This window comes from Marmota flaviventris, unplaced genomic scaffold (assembly GCF_047511675.1).
Source record: "Marmota flaviventris isolate mMarFla1 unplaced genomic scaffold, mMarFla1.hap1 Scaffold_1354, whole genome shotgun sequence".
NCBI lineage: Eukaryota > Metazoa > Chordata > Mammalia > Rodentia > Sciuridae > Marmota > Marmota flaviventris.
The window spans coordinates 23,595-35,000 of record NW_027287938.1 but is presented as its reverse complement, the minus strand read 5'-3'; the positions used below and the strand labels follow the sequence as shown (position 1 = coordinate 35,000).

General features: G+C 66.9%; 4 non-coding genes across 4 annotated transcripts; all 4 read right to left on the bottom strand.

The window, feature by feature from the left end:
- Positions 1 to 2,290: 2,290 nt before the first annotated feature.
- On the bottom strand, positions 2,291 to 2,409 carry LOC139703930 (5S ribosomal RNA). Its single transcript, XR_011706005.1, has one exon. It is a non-coding gene; the product is annotated as a 5S ribosomal RNA (ribosomal RNA).
- Positions 2,410 to 4,800: 2,391 nt separating this feature from the next.
- LOC139703928 (5S ribosomal RNA) lies at positions 4,801 to 4,919 on the bottom strand. The gene has a single exon (XR_011706003.1). It is a non-coding gene; the product is annotated as a 5S ribosomal RNA (ribosomal RNA).
- A 2,394-nt stretch (positions 4,920 to 7,313) lies between these two features.
- On the bottom strand, positions 7,314 to 7,432 carry LOC139703927 (5S ribosomal RNA). The gene has a single exon (XR_011706002.1). It is a non-coding gene; the product is annotated as a 5S ribosomal RNA (ribosomal RNA).
- A 2,395-nt stretch (positions 7,433 to 9,827) lies between these two features.
- LOC139703926 (5S ribosomal RNA) lies at positions 9,828 to 9,946 on the bottom strand. Its single transcript, XR_011706001.1, has one exon. It is a non-coding gene; the product is annotated as a 5S ribosomal RNA (ribosomal RNA).
- Positions 9,947 to 11,406: the final 1,460 nt, after the last annotated feature.

Here is an 11,406-nt window from a genome sequence, read left to right as displayed (position 1 = left end):
GGGGCCTCCCTCGCCCGCCCCACAACAGCGCAGCCCAGCCCAACTCAACTCAAGGCTGGGGGCTCTCACGCTCCGCTCCGACCTGACTCCACCGGGCAGCGGCCCAGGGGTCCTGGGAGACTGGGACTGGCTGAGTCCCGCCTCCAACACCGCCGCTCTCCACCTGGCTCCACTTACCGCGAGCCCCACCAAGCGCCCGCAGGGATCGCACCGCCCCGCCCCGGCCTGGCGTGGCCTGGCGTGGCCTGGCCTCCTCCGCCGCTCCTCGCCAAGGCCCAGGCCTCCCGCGACCCCAACCCCCCCACGGACCCCCGGCCCCCCACCGCCACGCCCACCCCGCCTTTCGCCAGGCGGAGAAGCCCAGAAGCCCTGGCCGTTTCAGTGTCCCGCGCGCGCGAACCTAGCCTAGCCTAGCCCGGAGCCCAGAGAGCCAGGGGCGGAGAGGCAGGCGGGCACCCCCCTCGGACACCCCAGGGACCCTGACAGAGGCCCTGCGCCCCAGGCGGAAATGCAGTCCGACTGGGCAATGGCCAGCCGCCGGCCACACACGTCCCCTGAGCGTGCCTGGCGAGTGGAGCCACGCACAGGGAGGGCAGGAGGGAGGAACACACTCAGGGACTCAGGGAAAACCGGGCAGAGGGTGGCCGGGGGCAGCGGCCCGCTGGCTCCCAGTCAGTCAGTCGCCCGGCCAGGCTCAGAAGTGCGCCGCTGGGGTCGTGCCTCGCCCTGAGTTTCGGGCCCACTCTGCAAAGCCACCGCAGTCACCCCCTTCGGACCCAATGCCAAGGTCGGAGGGCTCTGCGCCTTGTTGGTACCAGTCAACGACCAGCACGTGCACAGCACCGCCCTGAGGAAGGGCATAGACCCCTCTGTCCAGTGTCCAGGAAAGGACCGCCTGTGGAAGAAGCACCCTGATTCAAACCCCTGTGGGAGCTTAGTCGGCGGCCTCACCAGACGGAAAGCCCCCTCCCCTGCAAGCATTGCAGGGGGGAGAGGGGGGAGGGAGGGGAGCGGTGGTTGCGTTGCGGGGACACGCGCCCACCGGGTCGTCAGGCCCTGCGTCTTGTCCTGTCCTCTGCAGGTGGACCGGTGACCGCGACCAAGGGGCCTCTGCTTCCCTGTCCCCACCGGCCAGGCTTCAACTCCTCTTGGCACCTGGTCCTCCATGGCAACCCCCTGGCCCCGAACCGCTTGCCTGCTCTGAAGGCTGCTTCCTCCTCTTTCAGGAGCGCCTGCCCTCTTTTGCCATCTGCTCTCTTGCTTGGCTCTCAGCGCAGACTCCTAAGACCCTGTGGCCTCCTCGGCCCTCTCTCAGCCTCTGCTGAGCACACACCCTGAAGTCCTGCGCGCACTTCAAGGGTGATGTGTGAATCCACTCTTACATCCATGGGAAGTTAGATGGGAGATGAGAGAACCTGTGACTGCCCAGTCTCCAGGCTACCATGGACCTGGTGACTTGCAGCCCAGAGTGAGTTGGCTGGGGTTGGGTGGGGGGTAGAGGGGTGAGTGTGTGTCTCTGTGTGTGTGTGTGTGTGTGTGTGTGTGAGAGAGAGAGAGAGAGAGAGAGAGAGAGAGAGAGAGAGAGAGGAGAGTCAAGGCCAGAGAGGGATTGAGTGGGAGAATGGAGACAGGGATGCCTCCTCACAGGCCAAGAGAGGCACAAGAGAGAAGGAGAGATGGATGAACAGGGACCCACAGAGACATCTGCTGCTCCGATGATAGTGAAAGGGAGAGACAGGCAGAGAGAGAGATAGACTCAGGGGGACCCTCACGGAGGAAGGCGGTGGGGAAGGAGGTAGAGACACAGGAGGGACCTTGCGGAGGTGGTGCAAAGAGAGAAGGACCCAGGCAGAGACGCTCGATGGACTCTCCCACTCCCAGGATCTGGGTGTCAAGGTTCTGCTTGTGTGGCAGGAACGGGTGAGGGAGCGGGCCCCGCGGGTGGGCCCCGTGTTCTGGGGAAGGCGGGTGTCGCCCCCCCACACACCCCATCCTCCAGGCCGAGGGGTGGGGGGGTCGGTCTGGGTGCACATGGAGGGTCGTGGCCTGGACCTGGCTCGGCTCAGCGGGGTCTCATGGAGTGAGTGTCCTAGCGTCCCTGGGGAGAGCCAGGCCTGTGGGCCTTGTTGCAGGCGCTGGGCGCTGGTCGTCGGGAGGCCAGCCGCAGGCCTGAAGGGACAGCGACCGGCAGCCCAGGGCTGTGCCTGCGCCCTGGCCCGAGGGCCCGGGGGTCACGGCCTGTCTCTCGGGGCCACGCAAGTTAAAAGTGTGTGTGGGAAGGGGGCGCAAAAGCCTACAGCACCCGGTATTCCCAGGCGGTCTTCCATCCAAGTACTAACCAGGCCCGACCCTGCTTAGCTTCCGAGATCAGACGAGATCGGGCGCGTTCAGGGTGGTATGGCCGTAGACAAGGAGGGCCGCCCGGGGGCGCCTCAAGAGCCTGCTCCGGGTTCCACCCTTCAGTCCAGGGGACGGGAGGGGGGTGGAGGGGGGAAATCGGAGGGGGTGGTCGCAGGGGGCCTCCCTCGCCCGCCCCACAACAGCGCAGCCCAGCCCAACTCAACTCAAGGCTGGGGGCTCTCACGCTCCGCTCCGACCTGACTCCACCGGGCAGCGGCCCAGGGGTCCTGGGAGACTGGGACTGGCTGAGTCCCGCCTCCAACACCGCCGCTCTCCACCTGGCTCCACTTACCGCGAGCCCCACCAAGCGCCCGCAGGGATCGCACCGCCCCGCCCCGGCCTGGCGTGGCCTGGCGTGGCCTGGCCTCCTCCGCCGCTCCTCGCCAAGGCCCAGGCCTCCCGCGACCCCAACCCCCCCACGGACCCCCGGCCCCCCACCGCCACGCCCACCCCGCCTTTCGCCAGGCGGAGAAGCCCAGAAGCCCTGGCCGTTTCAGTGTCCCGCGCGCGCGAACCTAGCCTAGCCTAGCCCGGAGCCCAGAGAGCCAGGGGCGGAGAGGCAGGCGGGCACCCCCCTCGGACACCCCAGGGACCCTGACAGAGGCCCTGCGCCCCAGGCGGAAATGCAGTCCGACTGGGCAATGGCCAGCCGCCGGCCACACACGTCCCCTGAGCGTGCCTGGCGAGTGGAGCCACGCACAGGGAGGGCAGGAGGGAGGAACACACTCAGGGACTCAGGGAAAACCGGGCAGAGGGTGGCCGGGGGCAGCGGCCCGCTGGCTCCCAGTCAGTCAGTCGCCCGGCCAGGCTCAGAAGTGCGCCGCTGGGGTCGTGCCTCGCCCTGAGTTTCGGGCCCACTCTGCAAAGCCACCGCAGTCACCCCCTTCGGACCCAATGCCAAGGTCGGAGGGCTCTGCGCCTTGTTGGTACCAGTCAACGACCAGCACGTGCACAGCACCGCCCTGAGGAAGGGCATAGACCCCTCTGTCCAGTGTCCAGGAAAGGACCGCCTGTGGAAGAAGCACCCTGATTCAAACCCCTGTGGGAGCTTAGTCGGCGGCCTCACCAGACGGAAAGCCCCCTCCCCTGCAAGCATTGCAGGGGGGAGAGGGGGGAGGGAGGGGAGCGGTGGTTGCGTTGCGGGGACACGCGCCCACCTGGTCGTCAGGCCCTGCGTCTTGTCCTGTCCTCTGCAGGTGGACCGGTGACCGCGACCAAGGGGCCTCTGCTTCCCTGTCCCCACCGGCCAGGCTTCAACTCCTCTTGGCACCTGGTCCTCCATGGCAACCCCCTGGCCCCGAACCGCTTGCCTGCTCTGAAGGCTGCTTCCTCCTCTTTCAGGAGCGCCTGCCCTCTTTTGCCATCTGCTCTCTTGCTTGGCTCTCAGCGCAGACTCCTAAGACCCTGTGGCCTCCTCGGCCCTCTCTCAGCCTCTGCTGAGCACACACCCTGAAGTCCTGCGCGCACTTCAAGGGTGATGTGTGAATCCACTCTTACATCCATGGGAAGTTAGATGGGAGATGAGAGAACCTGTGACTGCCCAGTCTCCAGGCTACCATGGACCTGGTGACTTGCAGCCCAGAGTGAGTTGGCTGGGGTTGGGTGGGGGGGGTAGAGGGGTGAGTGTGTGTCTCTGTGTGTGTGTGTGTGTGTGTGTGTGTGTGTGAGAGAGAGAGAGAGAGAGAGAGAGAGAGAGAGGAGAGTCAAGGCCAGAGAGGGATTGAGTGGGAGATGGAGACAGGGATGCCTCCTCACAGGCCAAGAGAGGCACAAGAGAGAAGGAGAGATGGATGCACAGGGACCCACAGAGACATCTGCTGCTCCGATGAGAGTGAAAGGGAGAGACAGGCAGAGAGAGAGATAGACTCAGGGGGACCCTCACGGAGGAAGGCAGTGGGGAAGGAGGTAGAGACACAGGAGGGACCTTGCGGAGGTTGTGCAAAGAGAGAAGGACCCAGGCAGAGACGCTCGATGGACTCTCCCACTCCCAGGATCTGGGTGTCAAGGTTCTGCTTGTGTGGCAGGAACGGGTGAGGGAGCGGGCCCCGCGGGTGGGCCCCGTGTTCTGGGGAAGGCGGGTGTCGCCCCCCCACACACCCCATCCTCCAGGCCGAGGGGTAGGGGGGTCGGTCTGGGTGCACATGGAGGGTCGTGGCCTGGACCTGGCTCGGCTCAGCGGGGTCTCATGGAGTGAGTGTCCTAGCGTCCCTGGGGAGAGCCAGGCCTGTGGGCCTTGTTGCAGGCGCTGGGCGCTGGTCGTCGGGAGGCCAGCCGCAGGCCTGAAGGGACAGCGACCGGCAGCCCAGGGCTGCGCCTGCGCCCTGGCCCGAGGGCCCGGGGGTCACGGCCTGTCTCTCGGGGCCACGCAAGTTAAAAGTGTGTGTGGGAAGGGGGCGCAAAAGCCTACAGCACCCGGTATTCCCAGGCGGTCTCCCATCCAAGTACTAACCAGGCCCGACCCTGCTTAGCTTCCGAGATCAGACGAGATCGGGCGCGTTCAGGGTGGTATGGCCGTAGACGGGGAGGGCCGCCCGGGGGCGCCTCAAGAGCCTGCTCCGGGTTCCACCCTTCAGTCCAGGGGACGGGAGGGGGGTGGAGGGGGGAAATCGGAGGGGGTGGTCGCAGGGGGCCTCCCTCGCCCGCCCCACAACAGCGCAGCCCAGCCCAACTCAACTCAAGGCTGGGGGCTCTCACGCTCCGCTCCGACCTGACTCCACCGGGCAGCGGCCCAGGGGTCCTGGGAGACTGGGACTGGCTGAGTCCCGCCTCCAACACCGCCGCTCTCCACCTGGCTCCACTTACCGCGAGCCCCACCAAGCGCCCGCAGGGATCGCACCGCCCCGCCCCGGCCTGGCGTGGCCTGGCGTGGCCTGGCCTCCTCCGCCGCTCCTCGCCAAGGCCCAGGCCTCCCGCGACCCCAACCCCCCCACGGACCCCCGGCCCCCCACCGCCACGCCCACCCCGCCTTTCGCCAGGCGGAGAAGCCCAGAAGCCCTGGCCGTTTCAGTGTCCCGCGCGCGCGAACCTAGCCTAGCCTAGCCCGGAGCCCAGAGAGCCAGGGGCGGAGAGGCAGGCGGGCACCCCCCTCGGACACCCCAGGGACCCTGACAGAGGCCCTGCGCCCCAGGCGGAAATGCAGTCCGACTGGGCAATGGCCAGCCGCCGGCCACACACGTCCCCTGAGCGTGCCTGGCGAGTGGAGCCACGCACAGGGAGGGCAGGAGGGAGGAACACACTCAGGGACTCAGGGAAAACCGGGCAGAGGGTGGCCAGGGGCAGCGGCCCGCTGGCTCCCAGTCAGTCAGTCGCCCGGCCAGGCTCAGAAGTGCGCCGCTGGGGTCGTGCCTCGCCCTGAGTTTCGGGCCCACTCTGCAAAGCCACCGCAGTCACCCCCTTCGGACCCAATGCCAAGGTCGGAGGGCTCTGCGCCTTGTTGGTACCAGTCAACGACCAGCACGTGCACAGCACCGCCCTGAGGAAGGGCATAGACCCCTCTGTCCAGTGTCCAGGAAAGGACCGCCTGTGGAAGAAGCACCCTGATTCAAACCCCTGTGGGAGCTTAGTCGGCGGCCTCACCAGACGGAAAGCCCCCTCCCCTGCAAGCATTGCAGGGGGGAGAGGGGGGAGGGAGGGGAGCGGTGGTTGCGTTGCGGGGACACGCGCCCACCGGGTCGTCAGGCCCTGCGTCTTGTCCTGTCCTCTGCAGGTGGACCGGTGACCGCGACCAAGGGGCCTCTGCTTCCCTGTCCCCACCGGCCAGGCTTCAACTCCTCTTGGCACCTGGTCCTCCATGGCAACCCCCTGGCCCCGAACCGCTTGCCTGCTCTGAAGGCTGCTTCCTCCTCTTTCAGGAGCGCCTGCCCTCTTTTGCCATCTGCTCTCTTGCTTGGCTCTCAGCGCAGACTCCTAAGACCCTGTGGCCTCCTCGGCCCTCTCTCAGCCTCTGCTGAGCACACACCCTGAAGTCCTGCGCGCACTTCAAGGGTGATGTGTGAATCCACTCTTACATCCATGGGAAGTTAGATGGGAGATGAGAGAACCTGTGACTGCCCAGTCTCCAGGCTACCATGGACCTGGTGACTTGCAGCCCAGAGTGAGTTGGCTGGGGTTGGGTGGGGGGTAGAGGGGTGAGTGTGTGTCTCTGTGTGTGTGTGTGTGTGTGTGTGTGTGTGTGAGAGAGAGAGAGAGAGAGAGAGAGAGAGAGAGAGAGAGAGAGTCAAGGCCAGAGAGGGATTGAGTGGGAGATGGAGACAGGGATGCCTCCTCACAGGCCAAGAGAGGCACAAGAGAGAAGGAGAGATGGATGCACAGGGACCCACAGAGACATCTGCTGCTCCGATGAGAGTGAAAGGGAGAGACAGGCAGAGAGAGAGATAGACTCAGGGGGACCCTCACGGAGGAAGGCAGTGGGGAAGGAGGTAGAGACACAGGAGGGACCTTGCGGAGGTGGTGCAAAGAGAGAAGGACCCAGGCAGAGACGCTCGATGGACTCTCCCACTCCCAGGATCTGGGTGTCAAGGTTCTGCTTGTGTGGCAGGAACGGGTGAGGGAGCGGGCCCCGCGGGTGGGCCCCGTGTTCTGGGGAAGGCGGGTGTCGCCCCCCCACACACCCCATCCTCCAGTCCGAGGGGTGGGGGGGTCGGTCTGGGTGCACATGGAGGGTCGTGGCCTGGACCTGGCTCGGCTCAGCGGGGTCTCATGGAGTGAGTGTCCTAGCGTCCCTGGGGAGAGCCAGGCCTGTGGGCCTTGTTGCAGGCGCTGGGCGCTGGTCGTCGGGAGGCCAGCCGCAGGCCTGAAGGGACAGCGACCGGCAGCCCAGGGCTGCGCCTGCGCCCTGGCCCGAGGGCCCGGGGGTCACGGCCTGTCTCTCGGGGCCACGCAAGTTAAAAGTGTGTGTGGGAAGGGGGCGCAAAAGCCTACAGCACCCGGTATTCCCAGGCGGTCTCCCATCCAAGTACTAACCAGGCCCGACCCTGCTTAGCTTCCGAGATCAGACGAGATCGGGCGCGTTCAGGGTGGTATGGCCGTAGACGGGGAGGGCCGCCCGGGGGCGCCTCAAGAGCCTGCTCCGGGTTCCACCCTTCAGTCCAGGGGACGGGAGGGGGGTGGAGGGGGGAAATCGGAGGGGGTGGTCGCAGGGGGCCTCCCTCGCCCGCCCCACAACAGCGCAGCCCAGCCCAACTCAACTCAAGGCTGGGGGCTCTCACGCTCCGCTCCGACCTGACTCCACCGGGCAGCGGCCCAGGGGTCCTGGGAGACTGGGACTGGCTGAGTCCCGCCTCCAACACCGCCGCTCTCCACCTGGCTCCACTTACCGCGAGCCCCACCAAGCGCCCGCAGGGATCGCACCGCCCCGCCCCGGCCTGGCGTGGCCTGGCGTGGCCTGGCCTCCTCCGCCGCTCCTCGCCAAGGCCCAGGCCTCCCGCGACCCCAACCCCCCCACGGACCCCCGGCCCCCCACCGCCACGCCCACCCCGCCTTTCGCCAGGCGGAGAAGCCCAGAAGCCCTGGCCGTTTCAGTGTCCCGCGCGCGCGAACCTAGCCTAGCCTAGCCCGGAGCCCAGAGAGCCAGGGGCGGAGAGGCAGGCGGGCACCCCCCTCGGACACCCCAGGGACCCTGACAGAGGCCCTGCGCCCCAGGCGGAAATGCAGTCCGACTGGGCAATGGCCAGCCGCCGGCCACACACGTCCCCTGAGCGTGCCTGGCGAGTGGAGCCACGCACAGGGAGGGCAGGAGGGAGGAACACACTCAGGGACTCAGGGAAAACCGGGCAGAGGGTGGCCAGGGGCAGCGGCCCGCTGGCTCCCAGTCAGTCAGTCGCCCGGCCAGGCTCAGAAGTGCGCCGCTGGGGTCGTGCCTCGCCCTGAGTTTCGGGCCCACTCTGCAAAGCCACCGCAGTCACCCCCTTCGGACCCAATGCCAAGGTCGGAGGGCTCTGCGCCTTGTTGGTACCAGTCAACGACCAGCACGTGCACAGCACCGCCCTGAGGAAGGGCATAGACCCCTCTGTCCAGTGTCCAGGAAAGGACCGCCTGTGGAAGAAGCACCCTGATTCAAACCCCTGTGGGAGCTTAGTCGGCGGCCTCACCAGACGGAAAGCCCCCTCCCCTGCAAGCATTGCAGGGGGGAGAGGGGGGAGGGAGGGGAGCGGTGGTTGCGTTGCGGGGACACGCGCCCACCGGGTCGTCAGGCCCTGCGTCTTGTCCTGTCCTCTGCAGGTGGACCGGTGACCGCGACCAAGGGGCCTCTGCTTCCCTGTCCCCACCGGCCAGGCTTCAACTCCTCTTGGCACCTGGTCCTCCATGGCAACCCCCTGGCCCCGAACCGCTTGCCTGCTCTGAAGGCTGCTTCCTCCTCTTTCAGGAGCGCCTGCCCTCTTTTGCCATCTGCTCTCTTGCTTGGCTCTCAGCGCAGACTCCTAAGACCCTGTGGCCTCCTCGGCCCTCTCTCAGCCTCTGCTGAGCACACACCCTGAAGTCCTGCGCGCACTTCAAGGGTGATGTGTGAATCCACTCTTACATCCATGGGAAGTTAGATGGGAGATGAGAGAACCTGTGACTGCCCAGTCTCCAGGCTACCATGGACCTGGTGACTTGCAGCCCAGAGTGAGTTGGCTGGGGTTGGGTGGGGGGTAGAGGGGTGAGTGTGTGTCTCTGTGTGTGTGTGTGTGTGTGTGTGTGTGTGAGAGAGAGAGAGAGAGAGAGAGAGAGAGAGAGAGAGAGAGGAGAGTCAAGGCCAGAGAGGGATTGAGTGGGAGATGGAGACAGGGATGCCTCCTCACAGGCCAAGAGAGGCACAAGAGAGAAGGAGAGATGGATGCACAGGGACCCACAGAGACATCTGCTGCTCCGATGATAGTGAAAGGGAGAGACAGGCAGAGAGAGAGATAGACTCAGGGGGACCCTCACGGAGGAAGGCGGTGGGGAAGGAGGTAGAGACACAGGAGGGACCTTGCGGAGGTGGTGCAAAGAGAGAAGGACCCAGGCAGAGACGCTCGATGGACTCTCCCACTCCCAGGATCTGGGTGTCAAGGTTCTGCTTGTGTGGCAGGAACGGGTGAGGGAGCGGGCCCCGCGGGTGGGCCCCGTGTTCTGGGGAAGGCGGGTGTCGCCCCCCCACACACCCCATCCTCCAGGCCGAGGGGTGGGGGGGTCGGTCTGGGTGCACATGGAGGGTCGTGGCCTGGACCTGGCTCGGCTCAGCGGGGTCTCATGGAGTGAGTGTCCTAGCGTCCCTGGGGAGAGCCAGGCCTGTGGGCCTTGTTGCAGGCGCTGGGCGCTGGTCGTCGGGAGGCCAGCCGCAGGCCTGAAGGGACAGCGACCGGCAGCCCAGGGCTGCGCCTGCGCCCTGGCCCGAGGGCCCGGGGGTCACGGCCTGTCTCTCGGGGCCTCGCAAGTTAAAAGTGTGTGTGGGAAGGGGGCGCAAAAGCCTACAGCACCCGGTATTCCCAGGCGGTCTCCCATCCAAGTACTAACCAGGCCCGACCCTGCTTAGCTTCCGAGATCAGACGAGATCGGGCGCGTTCAGGGTGGTATGGCCGTAGACGGGGAGGGCCGCCCGGGGGCGCCTCAAGAGCCTGCTCCGGGTTCCACCCTTCAGTCCAGGGGACGGGAGGGGGGTGGAGGGGGGAAATCGGAGGGGGTGGTCGCAGGGGGCCTCCCTCGCCCGCCCCACAACAGCGCAGCCCAGCCCAACTCAACTCAAGGCTGGGGGCTCTCACGCTCCGCTCCGACCTGACTCCACCGGGCAGCGGCCCAGGGGTCCTGGGAGACTGGGACTGGCTGAGTCCCGCCTCCAACACCGCCGCTCTCCACCTGGCTCCACTTACCGCGAGCCCCACCAAGCGCCCGCAGGGATCGCACCGCCCCGCCCCGGCCTGGCGTGGCCTGGCGTGGCCTGGCCTCCTCCGCCGCTCCTCGCCAAGGCCCAGGCCTCCCGCGACCCCAACCCCCCCACGGACCCCCGGCCCCCCACCGCCACGCCCACCCCGCCTTTCGCCAGGCGGAGAAGCCCAGAAGCCCTGGCCGTTTCAGTGTCCCGCGCGCGCGAACCTAGCCTAGCCTAGCCCGGAGCCCAGAGAGCCAGGGGCGGAGAGGCAGGCGGGCACCCCCCTCGGACACCCCAGGGACCCTGACAGAGGCCCTGCGCCCCAGGCGGAAATGCAGTCCGACTGGGCAATGGCCAGCCGCCGGCCACACACGTCCCCTGAGCGTGCCTGGCGAGTGGAGCCACGCACAGGGAGGGCAGGAGGGAGGAACACACTCAGGGACTCAGGGAAAACCGGGCAGAGGGTGGCCGGGGGCAGCGGCCCGCTGGCTCCCAGTCAGTCAGTCGCCCGGCCAGGCTCAGAAGTGCGCCGCTGGGGTCGTGCCTCGCCCTGAGTTTCGGGCCCACTCTGCAAAGCCACCGCAGTCACCCCCTTCGGACCCAATGCCAAGGTCGGAGGGCTCTGCGCCTTGTTGGTACCAGTCAACGACCAGCACGTGCACAGCACCGCCCTGAGGAAGGGCATAGACCCCTCTGTCCAGTGTCCAGGAAAGGACCGCCTGTGGAAGAAGCACCCTGATTCAAACCCCTGTGGGAGCTTAGTCGGCGGCCTCACCAGACGGAAAGCCCCCTCCCCTGCAAGCATTGCAGGGGGGAGAGGGGGGAGGGAGGGGAGCGGTGGTTGCGTTGCGGGGACACGCGCCCACCGGGTCGTCAGGCCCTGCGTCTTGTCCTGTCCTCTGCAGGTGGACCGGTGACCGCGACCAAGGGGCCTCTGCTTCCCTGTCCCCACCGGCCAGGCTTCAACTCCTCTTGGCACCTGGTCCTCCATGGCAACCCCCTGGCCCCGAACCGCTTGCCTGCTCTGAAGGCTGCTTCCTCCTCTTTCAGGAGCGCCTGCCCTCTTTTGCCATCTGCTCTCTTGCTTGGCTCTCAGCGCAGACTCCTAAGACCCTGTGGCCTCCTCGGCCCTCTCTCAGCCTCTGCTGAGCACACACCCTGAAGTCCTGCGCGCACTT